Source organism: Felis catus, chromosome B4 (assembly GCF_018350175.1).
Source record: "Felis catus isolate Fca126 chromosome B4, F.catus_Fca126_mat1.0, whole genome shotgun sequence".
In the NCBI taxonomy this organism is placed as follows: Eukaryota; Metazoa; Chordata; class Mammalia; order Carnivora; family Felidae; genus Felis; species Felis catus.
In genome coordinates, this window is record NC_058374.1 from 40,606,507 (window position 1) to 40,623,734 (window position 17,228).

General features: G+C 36.9%; 1 long non-coding RNA gene across 1 annotated transcript; it reads left to right on the forward strand.

The window, feature by feature from the left end:
- Positions 1 to 625: 625 nt before the first annotated feature.
- Positions 626 to 16,991, forward strand: LOC123386819. Its single transcript, XR_006601264.1, has 3 exons — positions 626 to 882; positions 11,048 to 11,128; positions 16,629 to 16,991. It is a non-coding gene; the product is annotated as an uncharacterized LOC123386819 (long non-coding RNA).
- The last annotated feature ends 237 nt before the right edge of the window (positions 16,992 to 17,228 follow it).

Sequence of the window (17,228 nt, forward strand, 5' to 3'; positions counted from 1 at the left end):
TATTCTTCAAATTTTTCTTTAAACAAAAAAAGTGATAATAATTCTGTTCTCTGTAATATTTTAAGCAAAACTGATATCAGCTGGTAGGCACTGGTATGCACAACAGCATATAGATGTCATTTAAAACCACAAGGCTAGGTGATTCCATTTGCAAGGGACTGAACACAGTGAATTTAGATTTTGTTTTTACCTATAATTGAAGTCTCACTATGAATAAATAATGTGCAGAAATACCAAGAGAACCATTTTCCAGTCTGATCTTTAGAGAAAGTGGGAATGGTTAAGAAGACCATAAGTGGAATTTCTGTTTCCATTAAGACATAGAAAATGAAAAGAGATCTTACCCTTACAATGAGAATAAGTTTGATAAGCTAAGAAACATAGTTTCTTCTGAACAAATCTGTAACACAGTTTAGATGCAAACAACAACAATAACAACAACAACAAAACTTTAAAAAATCTAAATAAACTAAATTATAGAAAGTTATGAACACTTCCTAGAAAAGACGAGACCCATGGCTCATTTTACCCAGAGCAATAGAAAGAGGAGAAATGTACCATTGATGGAATAAAAAGAAAACAGTCGAACTTCTAACGAACTTTCAACAGCCATACGTGGGCTAGATTGAGAGATTAGAATGTGAAAGATCCCCAACACAAAATGAGTCTGTACCTACCACACAACTCTTTCCTATAGGCCTTCCTCAAATGCCTTGCGGTAATTCTCTGAAGACTATGGTTAAGGCAGTAGAGCTGAAGTAGATCCTTCCAAGATTCCTGACCTTCACCAAGCACACCACAGGAATTTCCAAAGCCTGAGGATGGAGCATGAGAACTAAGGACCATCATCAAGCACGAAGCAACAGTTGCCAAAGTTTGGAGGTAAGACAAGATAGCTGAAAGAAATCCTCAGACCTTCACCAAATGCACTGAGGTAGTTTTCCAAAATGTAGGGACACATCAGCAGAGTGAAAACATATCTTCTGAGGTATAGTGCACTAATACTGAGAGTGGAAAACAAAGAACTTCTCACCAACTTGAAAGCTGGCAGCTGAACTATAAATACAAAGAGAAGTCCAGAATCACGCAAGTTCTCAAATACTAATACCTGCTACAGGAGTTCTGATTCCAGCCCAAAATATTTGAAAGAGTGGTTAGGTGAATCTAACTGCAGAATCTAGCTGCAGTAAAGCCCAGATCCATTTCAAATATAGGACAGATTGATTAATGTCTCTTCTCATCCCACAATAGCGGCCTGACAGAAAAAGGGGCCTACTCTTTTTTTGACATATTTACTGAAATCTATTTTATTCTTTTACACAAAATACTTGTCATACAGAATGACAAGACATGTAAAAATCAAGAAATAGTCAATAGAAGCAAAATAAGTAATGATTCAGATAATGCAACCATAAGACAGGGATTTTAAAATAATTATGAAAATTCTAGAAATAAAAAGTACGTCAGAAATGAAGAACTTATTTGGTTCACTTAAGAGAAAATCAAGAGTAAAGACAAAAAGATCACTCAACATAAAGTTTATTCAATAGAAATTATCCAAACTGAAACACAAAGAATAATGAGGAAGAAAAAAAGGGGGTTGAGGGAGAGCATCTTAAATCTGTGTGATACTACCAAAAGAAGAGGAGAGACAAAATGGGTAGAAGAAATGTTTGAAGAAATAATAGGTGAAAATTTTCTAAAATTTAGGAAGGGTATTAACCCACAGATCCAAGAAGCTCAGCAAACCCCAAGTAGGATAAGCACAGCATTTGTACACACACATACACACTCATACACACACACACACACACACACACACACACCCCTAAGCACATCATAGAAAAAATAATTGGTAAAAACCAAAGGTAAAGAAGAAATTTAAGAGCAATCAAAGTGTGAAAACTCATTCCACACCAAAGAACAATGAAAAGAAAGGACACCTAACTTCTCATAATCATAGGACATAATTAAGGCCCAAATACAATGGATTCCATCTTTAAAGTGGGGGGAAAAAAACTAGAACCATATATCCAATGAAAATATACTTCAAACATAGTAGCAAAAAGGAAACAATTTTACATAGATGAAAACTGGCATAATTCATTAATAGAATACCTGAAGTTCAAGAAATGCTTAAAAAAGTGATCCAGACTTATGAGAGCTGATAGTAGAAACTCAAACCACACCAAACCAGCATGAAGGACTAGAGCACAATATAAAGGTCAAATATAAATATAATTATGAGATAGATAAAAAGATAGAAAGAAATATAAATATAATGATGAGATAGATAAAAAGATACATAGAAAGATAGATGATAGATAACTGTAGTATATATTTATTAAACCAAGTAAATAAAAATGGGTTTGGGGTTTATAGCATATAGAAGTCAAGTAAATGTCATAACAAAATAACAAGAGGCTGAAAAGAGATAAATGGAATTGCATGGTTATAATTGGTTGTAAAGTAGTGTAATATAGGTTTTAAAGTAATATAATATTACTTGAAGGTATACTGTAAAAAATTATACGTGTTATACATGTTATACATGTATACATATTATAATGTATACAGCAGCTAGTAAAAATGATACAAAGAAATGTGGCCAGAGGTTAATCAATGAAATAAAATAAGGTATTGAAAATAATGAATTCCCATAAAAGAAATTAGGAGAAGAGGAAAGACAACAAAATTCAAATAGGACAAACACAAAACAAATACCAAACTGTAGACTTACGCATTAAATGTACATAGACTAACTGTTCCAATTAAAAGACAGAGATTGTCTGTTAATGGATTAAAAACAATACACAACTAAATGCTGTCTATAAGAAACCAATTTAAATATGAAGACGTAGATAGATTAAAAGGAAAGATAAGAGAAAAGATATATCATGCAAAAAACACCAATCAAAGGAGAGTTGGAGTGGCTGTATCAATATCAGATAAAGTAGAATTCAGACCAAATAATATTTCAGGGATAAAGAAAGATATTTTCTAATGATAAAGAGTTAATTAATCAAGAAGACAGAACAATTCCAAATATGTATATACAAGACCTTCCAAACACATGAAGTTACAACTGATAGAGCTGAAAGGAGAAATAGACAATACTATAATCTACAATTACAGCTGAAGATTTTAACACTCTTCCCTCAGTATTGAGGGAAAGAATAGACAGAAAATCAGTAAGGATATAGAAGACTTGAATAACAATACCAACCATCTTGAAGTAATTAATATTTATAGTATGTATGACTCACCAACAGCATGTTATATATTCTTTTCAAGTGCACAACAGTCACCAAGATAGACCAATGACGTCATAACAAATTTAAGTCAATTGAAATAATACAAAGCATATTCTCTGACGACAATAGAATTAAAAGTTTTTTGAGAGAGAGAGAGCATGAGTGGGAGAGGGGCAGAGAGAGGGGGAGACACAGAATCGAAGCAGACTCCAGGCTCTGAGCTGTCAGCACAGAGCCCAGTATGGGGCTTGAACCCATGAACAATAAGATCATGACCTGAGCCAAAGTCAGATGTTCAACTGACTGAGCCACCCAGGTGCCCCTGACCGCAACAGAATTAAACCAGAGAGCAATAATAATATAAAAATGTGGAAAATCTCCATACTTTTCTAAATTAAACAATATACTTCTAAATAGCACCTTGGCCAAAAAAATTTGAGCTAACTGAAAACAAAAACACAACATGTCAAAACATGTAAGATGCAAATAAAGCAATGTTTAGAGAAATGCTAATTGCCTAACTGCACCAATTTCTTATTTTTAAAAAGAGTTTCAAATCAATGATATAAACTTCCACTTACAAAGAATGGAAAAGAAGATAATATTAAACCATAAACAAGGATGGGAAAAAAGGTAATAAAGAACAAAATCAATAAAATAGAAAGCAAATAAAACATCAGAGAAATAAATGAAACCAAACCTAATTATTTGAAAATATCAATAAAATTGAGCAATCTCTAACCAGAGAAATCAGTAAAAATATAAGAAAGAGAGAAAACACAAATGACCAATATCAGGCATGAAAGAGGAAATATCACAACAGATTATACAGGCATTAATAAGGGAATATTATTAAAAGCATCACGATGATGATTTTAACAATTTAGATGAATTGAGAAAATTCTTGAAAGACAGAAACTATCAAAGCTAACTCAAGAAGAAACACACACACAAAATAGCCTTATATCTATTAAGAAAATTGAATCATGGTTAAACTCTCCCACAAAGGATGTTCTATGCCCCTATCTTCATTGCTAAATTATACTAAACTTTTAAGGAAAATATAAAACCAAATTACCAATATCATAAATGAAATATTATCAACATTGAATATCCTAAAAACATTTAAAGGACAATGGTTCATGTTTATTAGTAATTTATGGCAATAAATGAGACAACTGAAATGAAATGAATAAAATCTTGTCAAAGAACAACTTATCAAAACTAACTTCAGAGGAAATTTAAAACTCTAAAAAGCCTTATATCTATTTTTAAAGGTGTACCCATAATTTAAAATCTTTCCACAAAATAAACTCCATGCCAAAATGGTGGAATTAACGAAACCTTTACAGAATACATAATACTAATCTTATACAAAGTTTTGCAGAAAACGGACCAAAAAATATCCCTTACCAATTCAGTTTTATGAGGCCAAAATCATCTTAAAGCCAAAACCTAAAAAATACATTTCTATAAACATAAGTTAAAATCCCTTAACAAAATACTAACAATCACAGTTAACATTTTTAAAATAAATCAATATAATTCAGTACATTAACAGAATAGAGGAGAAAAATCATATAACAACTTCATACATGCAGGAAACACATCTTGTAAAATTCAACACTGATATTTGACTTTAAATAAGTCCTCAATGATGACATAGGAATAGAAGGAAACTTGTGCTCCATTTATGTGAAGTCTAAGAACAGGTAAAAACTCATCTATGGTCATGAAAATCAGGGAGTGGCTGCCTCTGGTAGGAGCTGGGATCAGGATCAGCTCAGGATCAGGCAGCAGGATCAGCTACAAAGGGATGGGAGGAAACTTTGGCTGGCGATTATAGGAGTGTGTACAATCCTCAGAACTCATCAGACTGAACTCTTAAGGCCCATGAATGTCATTTTATGTAAATTAAATCTTCAAAGAAGCAGCCCACATGCAGTGCACACACTGACTTTGTTCACAGTGACATGAGGTATTGAAGGATGCAGGTGGCAACAGAAGCATATATTTTGGATCTTCCCAAACCCATATATTAAGAAGAGACAAAGTAAGTAGATGGCAAAATAAAAACCCATGGGCAGCATTTACAGCAAAACCCGTTGGCAAAATACAAGTGGATGGAGGCAAAATGCCAACTGCCACAGATCTGCAAGTTATCAGTATCTGTGCAAAAAAAAAGGGAGGAAGGAAGGAAGGAAGGAAGGAAGGAAGGAAGGGAGGAAGGGAGGGAGGAAGGGAGGGAGGAAGGAAAGGAGGGAGGGAGGAAGGAGGGGACAAAAAGCAACTAAACTGGGTGACTGTTGCTGACCTGAAAACAGGAGAATCCCAAATAGCCAAACTGCCATTACTGGAAAGAGCAGTGAAAAAATATGAGAGCTGCAGCTGAACCTGGAAGCTACTTACCCACCCCAGCCAGCAGGTGAGTACAAAGGGCCTGCTGTGAGGCCTAAAAGGCTCCTATAAGTCTAACCACAGGATTTTTTTCCAGAACAGGGCCCTGTGCTGAGGCACTGAGAGATGAAATCAAAATTAAGCAAATAGAGAATATAAGGAAAGAAAAGGTACACATAAAAGAGGAAAAAGGAGGGGGAAATAGGAAATCTCAGCATATCAACTCAACATATGAACCTACAGTGAAATCAATTGCAATTCAAAGCTACTATAAGAAAAAAGAGAGGGCCCCCTGGGTGACTCAGTCAGTTTAAGCTTCCAACTTTGACTCAGGTCATGATCTCAGGGTTCATGAGTTCAAGCCCTGCATTAGGGCTCGCTGCTGTCCGTGCAGAGCCTGCTTCGGATTCTCTGTCCTACTCTGTCTCTGCCCCTCCACCACCTCAAAAAATAAGTAAACAGAAAAAGGAAAAGAAAAAAGAGAGTAAGTGTCAGTAAAACATCCCTGCAGGCATGAAAGCATGTCAGAAAGGTGGTGTTAAAAAAACAAAACTGTAACATAATATTTCAAAATGAGCTCAGAGAAACTAATATAATACAAGATATGAGGACACAACATAAGTCAAAAGTTGAAAAGGTCAGAAATCAAAGTGACAGAAAAAATTGGAAATACATGAAAAACTCTGTTTAGAAGTAAAGACTAAACGAGAAGGAAAGCAAGAGCAAATGAGCACAACAGATAATGATTTCAAAGAAATATAAATTAAAGAGGAAGAAAAATTAAATCAGAAAGAAATGAAGAGGTTAAAAGTGTTTGAAAGAAAGGTGACAGATATGAAAAATAGACCAAGATCCATCACACCAATGATAGATAGATAGATAGATAGATAGAATGATAGATGTTTCTGAATAAAAACAAAAACAAACAAACAAACAAACAGTGGAGCGCCTGAGTGACTCAGATGGTTGAGCATCCAACTCTTGATTTCGGTTCAGGTCATGACTCAGGGTTGTGGGATTCGGCCCCTCTTGGGTCTCTATGCTCAGCATGGATTCTCTTTCTCTCTCCCTCTGCTCCTTTCCTCCTCTTGCATACTCTCACTCTCTTTAAAAATAATAAAAATTAATAATTTAAAATAAAAAGCAAAGGAAAAGAACAAATACTAAAAATAGAAAAATTTTCCTGAAATAAAAAATTATTTGAAAACAGATACTGAAAGAATGGATACACAATATACCTGATAATATCAGTGCAGCATCGTTGCCATAAACATGTATTCTAATAACACCACCAATTTTTTTTAGAAATTAAAAAAATTACATTAGCATCTAGGTAAAAAAGAGTACATTACCTAGAGGGAATAAAACATTTTATCATCAGACCTTTATACAACAAGAAAAGGGAATGACTTATTTAAGATACTTAGTGGAAGAAAAGGCCAGACAATTGTTTTCTAGCATCAGCATGCAGAATCAGAGAACTTTGTTTCCATGAGCACCTTCCAAGGAATTTACTAAACAATGAGCTTCAGACAACCAAAAAAACTAGAAAGAGTGCTGCTATAAACATTGGGGTACATGTGTCTCTATGAATCAGCACTCCTTTGGATAAAGAAGGTGTGGTTTATATATACAATGGAATACTACTTGGCAATGAGAAAGAATGAAATCCTGCCATTTGCATCAACGTTGATGGAACTGGAGGATATTATGCTAAGTGAAATAAGACAGTCAGAGAAAGACAGACATCATATGTTTTCACTCATATGTGGAACTTGAGAAACTTAACAGAGGACCATGGAGGAAGGGAAGGGGAAAAAAATAGTTTCAAACAGAGAGGGAGGGAGGCAAACCATAAGAGACACTTAAATACAGAAAAACTGAGGGTTGATGGGGGGGGGGATGGCAGGGGAGAGGGGAAAATGAGTGATTGGCATTGAGGAGGGCACTTGTTGGGATGAGCACTAGGTGTTGTTAGTGATGAATCACTGGGAATCTACCCCCAGAACCAAGAGCACACTGTATACACTACATGTCAGCCAACTTGACAATAAATATTATATATATATATATATATATATATATATATATATATATATACAGAGAGAGAGAGAGAGAGAGAGAGAGAGAGACTAAAGAGAAATAGATACAAGGGCTAGTAGTGATCATTACATGTACATGCACTCAAATATACATATCCTCGTAGAACTGAGATTAAATAAGGGTTAGGCAGGAGAGAGTATGCTATGTTTGGAGTGGATATGAGCTCTGATGAGGTAGATGTAATATAATCATTACAAAAATAAAATGAAGAATGGAAATAACATAGCCAAAGACTTTTTGACTGTTTTAAGTAATAATAACTGGTCAAGTGGTATTAATATTGTTATTCTGAAACTGTTGTTTGTATAATGTAGGATAGAGCAAATATATTATGGGACATTTTAATTCTATCATTACTGGTGTCACTGATAGCCAGGATTAAAGTATGGGTGGAAGGAGACATACAAGCAATTTAGAAGAGATCAAGGAAATACCATGTAGTAGTGGATTTGAAATGGAAATATCAGTATGAACTATATGTGTGTGCATAGAAGATTATCTATATTGATATATTTATCTTATATAAATATAGAGAGATTCATATTGTATATATATTACATACATACAATTCAGTAGCAATCAGCATCTCTAGTGACCACATTGTGGTATTAAAATAGTCTTTCCCAATTTAAATAAACAAAAAATAGGGCTTCACAGAGAAATATGCAAAGTCAGCCTGGAAGATCTGGCCATACCAGAGTCAAAAGGACTCAGGAACCTGTGTAAAAATGCTCTCAGTAGCCAAAGAGGGGACAATTTGAGCTTTAATAAGGAAAGGAATTGCAATGAATTAAAACCCATCAAAATCTTTCTAAATCCACAAATTTAGGGGCACCTGGGTGGCTCAGTCGGTTAAACATCCAACTTCAGATCAGGTCATGATCTCAAGTTCGTGAATTCGAAGGCTGTGTTGGGATCTGTGCTGACAGCTTGGAGCCTGGAACCTGTTTCAGATTCTGTGTCTCCCTCTCTCTCTGCCCCTCCCCCACTCATGCTCTGTCTCTCTCTCACTCAAAAATAAAAGTTAAAAAATTTTTAAAGAAATAAATAAATCCAAGATTTATTTTTTTAATGTTTACTTATTTATTGAGAAAGAGAGAGATAGAAAGAGAGAGCAAGGGAGGGGCAGAGAGAGAGAATCCTAAGCAGACTCCGTGCTGTCAATGCAGAGCCTAATGTGGGGCTTGATCTCACGAGGAAGAGCATGACCTGAGCCAATATTGAGTTGGATGCTTTACTGACTGAGCCACCAAGGTGCCCCTTAAATCCACAGATTTATCATGATATTTGAAATTTGTTACCTCCAGAGGCTGACAAAGAGCCAAGCCATCTTCTTGAAAACTGGGTAAATGAAGTGTAAGATTCAAGCACTTATCCTGCCTGTGCCATATGAACTGTACCACTGAGTAACAAAATATTGGAAGAGAAAAAGTGTTTCCTTATACAAATAGTCAAACTATTTGATGAAAAATGAAATTATAGATTAAGATGCCACCAACCACCAGTGAATTCATGAGTTTAGGTATTGAGCAACAATGGCTACTCACACCCCAAAAAGGAGTGAAAACCAGGCACAAGACTGTGATGAAAGAACACACCATCACCCATAGTTTTGCCAAAAGAGATTGCATCTGAGTCTGATCAAGCCTCAGATTCTAGCTGCCAATTTGTAGGAAATTCAGAAGATGAAGCAGCATGATGAGCTATATCAGGAGTATACACTGAGCAAAATCTAGACTGTAGGTCAGCTGCCCAGTTTCATCAATACAAATTGTAAAGAAAAGAGAGAAAAGGAGGAAGAAAGAAACTGTAGATTAAAGGGAGTGTAGAGAGACAAAGTTTTTAAAAATGTGCAAGATTTAACTATAGTATTTAGAGAGGCACTTAAGTGATAAAACCATAAAGTAATGCAAGGACATGATTACTGTAAAACTAGTTACTGTAAAGCTGGTTATTTATAGAGGAGTAATGGTGCTGTTTCTGGAATGAAGCGTGTGTGTGTGTGTGTGTGTGTGTGTGTGTGTGTGTGTATGTCACTGTGTGTCTATGTATAATGTTTTAAATGAGATGTCTTTCAAGAAAAATATCTCCACCATTAGGGCAAGATTTACAAATGATCAAATCAACTTTTATGTTGTGGAGTGAAATTACAGAGTTCAGTCTCTACATCAATAAGGTGAGAATTAAAGCCAAAGCAGCCTAGAAGCTCAGGCCAGGAGACTTAATATCAATCTGTGAACAATTTAAGCCACCCCTTGCTTATGGTACTCCACTCTGGCATGTACTCCACTGGGACCTGGCTCTCCCTGTGTCCCCAGCAATTAGCACAGTTTACACTTGAGCAATCATTGTTTTGACCTGCCCTAAGTCTCGGCATCCGGACTCCATCACCCACCATCTGTGCACTTGCCAGGAGGACCACTCAGCATCTCTCCAAGCAAGCACCGGAAGTGGGTCTTGGCCAGAGGCCTATACTGTGACAGGCAGCCAAGGGACAGAGACTTCTGTCACTCATGGTCTCGATGACCAGAGCTGATCAAAACCAGTCACATACAGATTTAGTTGTCCAGAATACACTCTGCTTTATAAGGAGAAAAAGCAAAATAGAAGAAACAGGGAGAAGAGGAGACACAAATGAGAGAATGTAGAAAAGATCTGAGAGGACAAAAGGGAGTAAAACTGTAAAGAGAAAAAGAACCAAGAGAAAATAAGCAGGAAGGAAAAGAGAAGGAGAAGGAGACGTTAGGAATGGAAGTGCATAGTCAAAGAGAAGCAACGTTCCTTCTGGAAAAAGCTGGCTATTGCCAGTTAAGTTGTGCACTGAACTTTCAAGTTGTGTGCTTAAGTACTTTCAATATTAAATAAAATACATACATTCTTGAAGGGGGGTTGTTCCTCAACCATATGCAAATATTTATTTGTGGAAGGCATTTTCATAGCAACTGGGAATCAACAGAAATCCCCACAAGCTCTACAAAAGAACAGCTTCACACTATCATTTTGATATTCCGGGGAGCCAGGGGTCACACTAGGACAATAGTGACATCAACATGCTGAGGAGGTGGCCTCAAACTTGGGCAGGAAAGTGCTTGGTCAGCACCAGAGCAGATGCACTAGCCTTGGACTGCCCAGCACAGGCACCGCCATTGGGGCAAGCTGTTGGGAATGAGTTCTTGATTGCTTACCAGGTCAAGGAGAGAAGACTCCTCAAGCCTCCACAACACTGCAAGGCCCTTATCTGTCCCATACTTTTGCCAACCTGGCCTATCTTGACAAGTTTTGTAATTTTTCAGAATCTGTCAAGGGTGGAGAGAAGCTATACCAAAGGACCTCACGTCCAAGCTCATCTCTGGTGGGAGAAGATCAGGGATGAGGTATGAGTTGTGAAGATAAAATTTTGTTACTAATGATAAAGTAGCAAAATCTGTAAGCACATTGTTTGTTTTAGATATAAATTGGAGAAAATCCAAGATTACCTCTATAATAATATTCCATTTCAATATTTAGTCCTGTGTGGGATGAAAAAGGACAGAATATACTGGATAGGGTGAAGGTGGGGAGATAAACTGCACATGACCACTGCCTTTTTTTCTCTGTCATTGAGCTCTTAACCAGGACCTACTCTTAGGAATTTTCCCTACATGTGCATGTATCTTACATAGAAAGTAACATAATATAAATATAAATTCCATGGCAACACGGAGTTCTGTCTAATTGACTCACTGCCAAGTCTCTAGTGCCTAGAGCAGTGCCCGGCACATAGCAAGCACTCAATATATATTTATTGACAAAATAGGTTAATAAATTGTATATCTTATGTATGCTTGTAGAACTGCTTTTTGGGGTCATGCCCTGGAAAGTCTTTAAAGTAGAACTTGTCCAAAAGTTACTTTGCCTCAATTTCTAGATCTTTAGATTTCTGCCTTTTGTGGTCTGCTTCTGCAGATTCTCACAGTGAATAAAAGGAGAGGCCAAGACTTAAACTCTGGTGGTTTGCTGCAGAACAGGAACTCATAACCACTACAGCCCACCAATTCTGGTTCTATGAGTGATTTTTGCCTAGTTGGGATGGGCAGATGAACAAGAGAATGATGGGACAGGATACATGAAGACCAAGGAGAAAGTACACGAAACTTGGTCTTTCTTTCACAATTCAAAACAACTGTCATTACTACCACAACACCCATTTATTGAATGTTTACTGTATGTATGCCAAATGTAGACTAGGATTTTAATTTTCTCCAGGACAAACCCATGAGATGTCAAATTGGGCTTTTAAGGTGCTCAGCAACATTTCCAAGGTCATGGATCCAGATCTGGCAAAAGTAAGGCACATTCTCTGGTCTTGTCCTGGGCCTCTGCTCTTAGCCACCATGCTAGACCACACCTCCCAACTACAGAGCATCCACACACATCCATGGGAACCTTGGCATGCACTTCAGCCTTTACCCACATTCCTCATGGCTGACAGTTGTATACAGAGAGGTGCTAGACTCTGAGTTCTATATATTGTTTTAGCATGTGTCACAGTGATTAAGGAATAGGATTATGTTTTGCTCCAAATATTGTTGATTTTGCTTTAAGAATTTTTTCAAATTGACCTAAAATGACATAAAATGGGTTGAGCTCAAAATAAATCACAATGTAAAATTACTAAAAGTGGAAATACAGTGCAGAACTACAATCTCTTATCATTTATTAATAATGTAGCTACCAAAATGTTGCCTTTTATACCCATTCCTTGAGAGTTAGCAGTTTGACCAGATTTTTCAGGATACTTCTGATTTTCCCTTTAGGGCAAGCCTTTCACACTGTGTACATTTCCCACCACTTGGATTTTCTGACTTCTTTCCATATATTGTTGCTGATATCATTTCATGTGAATAAAATTAATACAAGTTCCTACTGTGTTTGGGGACCTGGGCTCAAAGCCTAACAAAGGTAGGCAGACACATAAACAACAAATCTGCAGAGTGAAAAGTGTTATAAAAGAGGTGTTGGGATAAGGTTTGAGGGGAAATCTACAAGGTGATAGTTAATCTGTTCTTTGCACAGTGGAAGTTAGACCCAGAAAGACAAAAAGTGTAGTTTCCTAATATGGGAGGAGAACAAATTAGGAGCACCTAATTAATAAGTATGATCTGGGTAATGAGGGAGGGACGCTATTTGGAGAGTTTTGATTCTGGAACCTACAAACATACAATTCAGGATGGAGCCACTCTCTGAGCCTTTTGTTTTCCCATCCATTTAGAAAAAAAAGTAACATCGAATGGTCTCCCAGATCCTATACAACTTAAAATACTTTGTGATCTGAGATGCACCTTTCTAAAATCAGTCTCATGAACACACCTGGGTGGTCCAGTCAGTTAAATGTCTGGCTCTTGGTTTCAGCTCAGGTCATGATCTCACAGTTTGTGGGATCAAGTCCCACATCAGGCTCTGCACTGACAGTGTGGAGCCTGCTTGAGATTCTCTCTCTCTCCCTCTCTCTCTTCCCTTCCCCTGTTTGTGCTCTCTCCCTCTTTCTCTCCCTCTCTTTCTCTCTCAAAATAAATAAACGTAAAAAATTTTAAAAATTACAAAATTAAAAAAATAAAATCAGCCCCATGAAACATCCAACCTATTATTCTGCCTTTAAATGTGTCATCAAGGAATACATTGTAGTGCTTACCAATTCATGGCATGTACCATCAAAAAAAAAAAAAAAAAGAACAAAAAACCTTGGGATAGAAGCTTGCCCTGTGGTCTGTCTAGAGAGGTTTGGCCACTGACCAAAGTCTGACAGCTATCAGTAGGCAGATTAAGTAAATTGTTCCTGTGTGTTGCTTATTCAGTTCCTGGATTAATGGACAGTTTCTTTAGCTCATGACTGCTTCCCTTTTTAGATTGTCTTAGCACATCCAGTTGTTAATCCTGACCTAATAGCAGGCATTTACTTATGGCCAGAGTACAGACAAAACATGTAGGGTCATGGTGTTATTGGAAAGATACGATGATTCCCTAGGATTTCCCATATATTGTTAATTCTTGAAAGGAAGGATGCAGTTTCTTAAAGTGAAGTTCTGACCATTGATCAATGCCTGAAATTGAAATCTATTAAATGCATTTCTGCAGACTAAGGGGCACATGTAATGGGCAGAGTCCAATAGGTACTCATTGATATCTCGGGTATGGCAAACAAGTCCATCATAAACCAGAGAAGATGAGTTAGAAAAAATGCTCCCTTAAGCTTCTAGGCATGGTTAAGGTGTGACCCAACCCTTAGCCATTTTTTCCTCTTTGCCTTCTTCAGTCTTCTGATTCCACTAGCCATGGCCTCTTCCTACAAGATGCCAAATGTGTCTTCCAAAGTCATGGATCTCAATCAACCAAGAGGGTGCCTTTCCCTTCAGGCTTCATGGGTCTTTGCCATAGACACTTCTCTGCAAACAAATAACAGGCAGCAGAGCAAGAGAGAGTGTTCAGCCTGCCAATGCTTAGGGCGGTGCATCCTTGGCCTTGTGTCTCTGATAGCATAATGGATGAATTATTAATTATGATTTATCACTAGAATAAATAGAACTTGTAGGCGATTTTTTGCAAAGACAAGAGTACAAAAGACTGTGCCTGGGGCTCAGGCTTTTATTGGTGGCAAATGAACATTGGAAAAGAATAATGGAAATGGTGTGTGATATTTTTCACCTCATCCTTTAGCCAAGCACTTAATAAGCACTAATTTATTAATTTTCAAAACAACCTCATGAGAAAGCAAACATTATTTCTACATCTTTCTCCCCACCATTTTAAAGGTTGAGAAATTAAGCCATTAAATGTCTATCCCATTGCTTTTAAGATTCTTAAATAAATGTTTGTCCTTTCATGCACTATTTAATTGAAGTGCATCTTCACGACTCAAACTGTTTCTTCTTCTAAATAAAGGGAAATGTTAATCATACCAGGAAATGTTTAAGAAATGGAAGCATTTGTTTTGATTCTGACTGTCAGAGCAACAATGTTTGGGGATTGTTAGGAACTCAAATAAACATTCCAGCAGCTTCCCATTCATTATTTGCCTAAAAATCCAATTTGTTAAAAACAATTTCACCATCTTTAAAGCCACAAGTATTGTTGGTAAATGCTACCAAAATGTTTTCTTAGTAACTACCTTCTGCATTTCCTAGAATTGAAAAGTGAAGAGCATTTGAGCTCTACAGAGGTACTCAAGTTTTATACTTCAGTTTAAGGTCATTCACTATCTAGTTGATGCATGTTGGGCTGGTGTGGATGAATGGAGATTAAGAGGAAGCAAGGAATTTGTGGCTAGGACCAAGATAGAGAAGTTCATATTTCAACCTATTTTTGTCATCATTATTGCCAATATCATCATTACTATTAATCTTTTACATTAGTATATTACAGCACAATTCACAAGTGCCTTCTTAAACAATGACTGATTAATCTTTGTAAGAACTCTACCAGGTAGGTTTTGTGATCCCGTCAGAGAGCCTGCCTCCATAAGAGACTATTTAAATAACAATAACTTATTCAGGGGCCTGAGTGGGTCAATATATAACACTCCTCTTTTTCAAGCCTGAATTCTGAACAAATTGAAGTAGAAGAATAGACATTAAGAGAATAAGATCTTTCCTCTGTGAATGATATGGTTGTTGAGAAACATGGCTTAGAAGTATGGGGATAGTGGGCTTCCTAATACCGAATCCCCAGTTAGGCAGTCACCTCCCCACTGGCACAAGTGGCAGTGGACAACCACAGATCTACTCCATAATGGTAGAGACTTTGATGCATTTCAGAATTTTTCAGGAAATAAACTGTCTGCAAGCACATCCCAAAGAAGGAAGAAATGAGTCATGTAGGTTCAATTGCTCATCCCAAACTCACCAACTAGAAAAGTTGCTTCTCCTGTCTTGGGAGAAATGAATGAGGGATTAGAGGGAGGCTAGGAGTGTTCTGCTAATGGATAGCTCTCCAAATGGAAGGAAATTCAAGAGGAGGGAATAAATATTCCCTCCCAACATATGACACCCTCTATCTGAATTTTCCATCATTTTATTTTGGTGTGATGCTTGGAGATAGTTTTGTGGAGAGTTTTGTTCATTAGCTTGTTTGTTTTTTCTGTCTTGTGTTATTTTTGCTGTTATGTTGGTGGGGGGAAAGAATTGGTCAGCCCTAAACAGTACAGACTGAGGCACGAGATTCTGGTAGTCAATCCACAGGAAACATATCTCTGTCCACTTCATGTTACTAACAGAGCCACCTTAATATGCCTCATTTTTAGTAATAATTAGATCCCAAGGCATCTATTATTTGGCTCATCCCAAAGGAGTTCTTCATCAGAGGTAAATCCAAGTTAGTTGTTCATAATACAGAAGATAAACCTGGCTTTTTCTGGTCTCTATCCCTTATATCTCCAATTCACCATCCCCTGATAGCTGGAGAAATTTCACTCCTGAATAACTCCTCTGCTGACAAATTTTCTTTGTCTCTGTCTCAACCTTGATATTTAAGTGTCTTTTCGTCCCCAATCCTTCCCTTATCAGGATCAACCCTCTACACCCCATTTTCCCAGGGACCTTTAATCTATTCCTGGCACTTTTATATTCCAAAGAGGTAAGGAGAATTGAAGTGCCCTTCTAATATTAGGGAACTTGGTATCCTGAAAGTCCAGGAGCCTGACCACAGCAGGTGTTCTAAGTCAGATAAACATTAGGCCAACTGCAAAGAGGTAGATGGGCTAAACAGCAAGTGGTATCAGTGGCAATTACTGGGAAAATGTCAGACAGGTAGGGGTCAAGACTTAGAAGCTGGACTAGTCAACAAGAATGCCAAGGACTCTAATTCCAGACTGAAGTTGCCTATTTTCTCTTTTCACTTAAGGTCCCAGTTATCTCTGGATATATCCTCAGTTATATAAAAGGATAAAAGATCAATAAGGGTGCCTAAGTACAACTTCCAAGCAAAGAAGATTCTTTTCATTAAAAGCCAAGGCCAAATTCCAAAAACCAAGCTTCAGTTTCTCTTATTTTGTTTCTTTGAGTTAAGCCCAAGCTCATAGGTCATATTTTGACACAAACATTGGCCTTTTGGTCATGAGAAACAGCAAACATGCATTACAAGGTAAGGAATGGGATAGTCAACCTTAGGAAAATACAGGAGAAAGGGAATGTTGTATGGCAGTGGTACATTAGTTCCACCTGGTCAGTGGACTGGACCAAGTCCACCAACTATCTGTTGCCTGTCTGTAGCAAAATAACTGCAGAACTTTTCGGTAGTGAACAATTGGAAATCTTTTTAGCACTTTGACAGGGTGATTTTATGACTGTTGACTCCAGCAATAAAGTATTTGGCTCATATTTTGTGTGACTGCTTTTATTTTCATTTTTCTAGTAGTTCATTTTTGTTGTAATTTTGAATAAAAGTATCAGTCCATGAAATATGGGACATTAAGTAAAGACTTTCTTTTACTGCAGATAAATT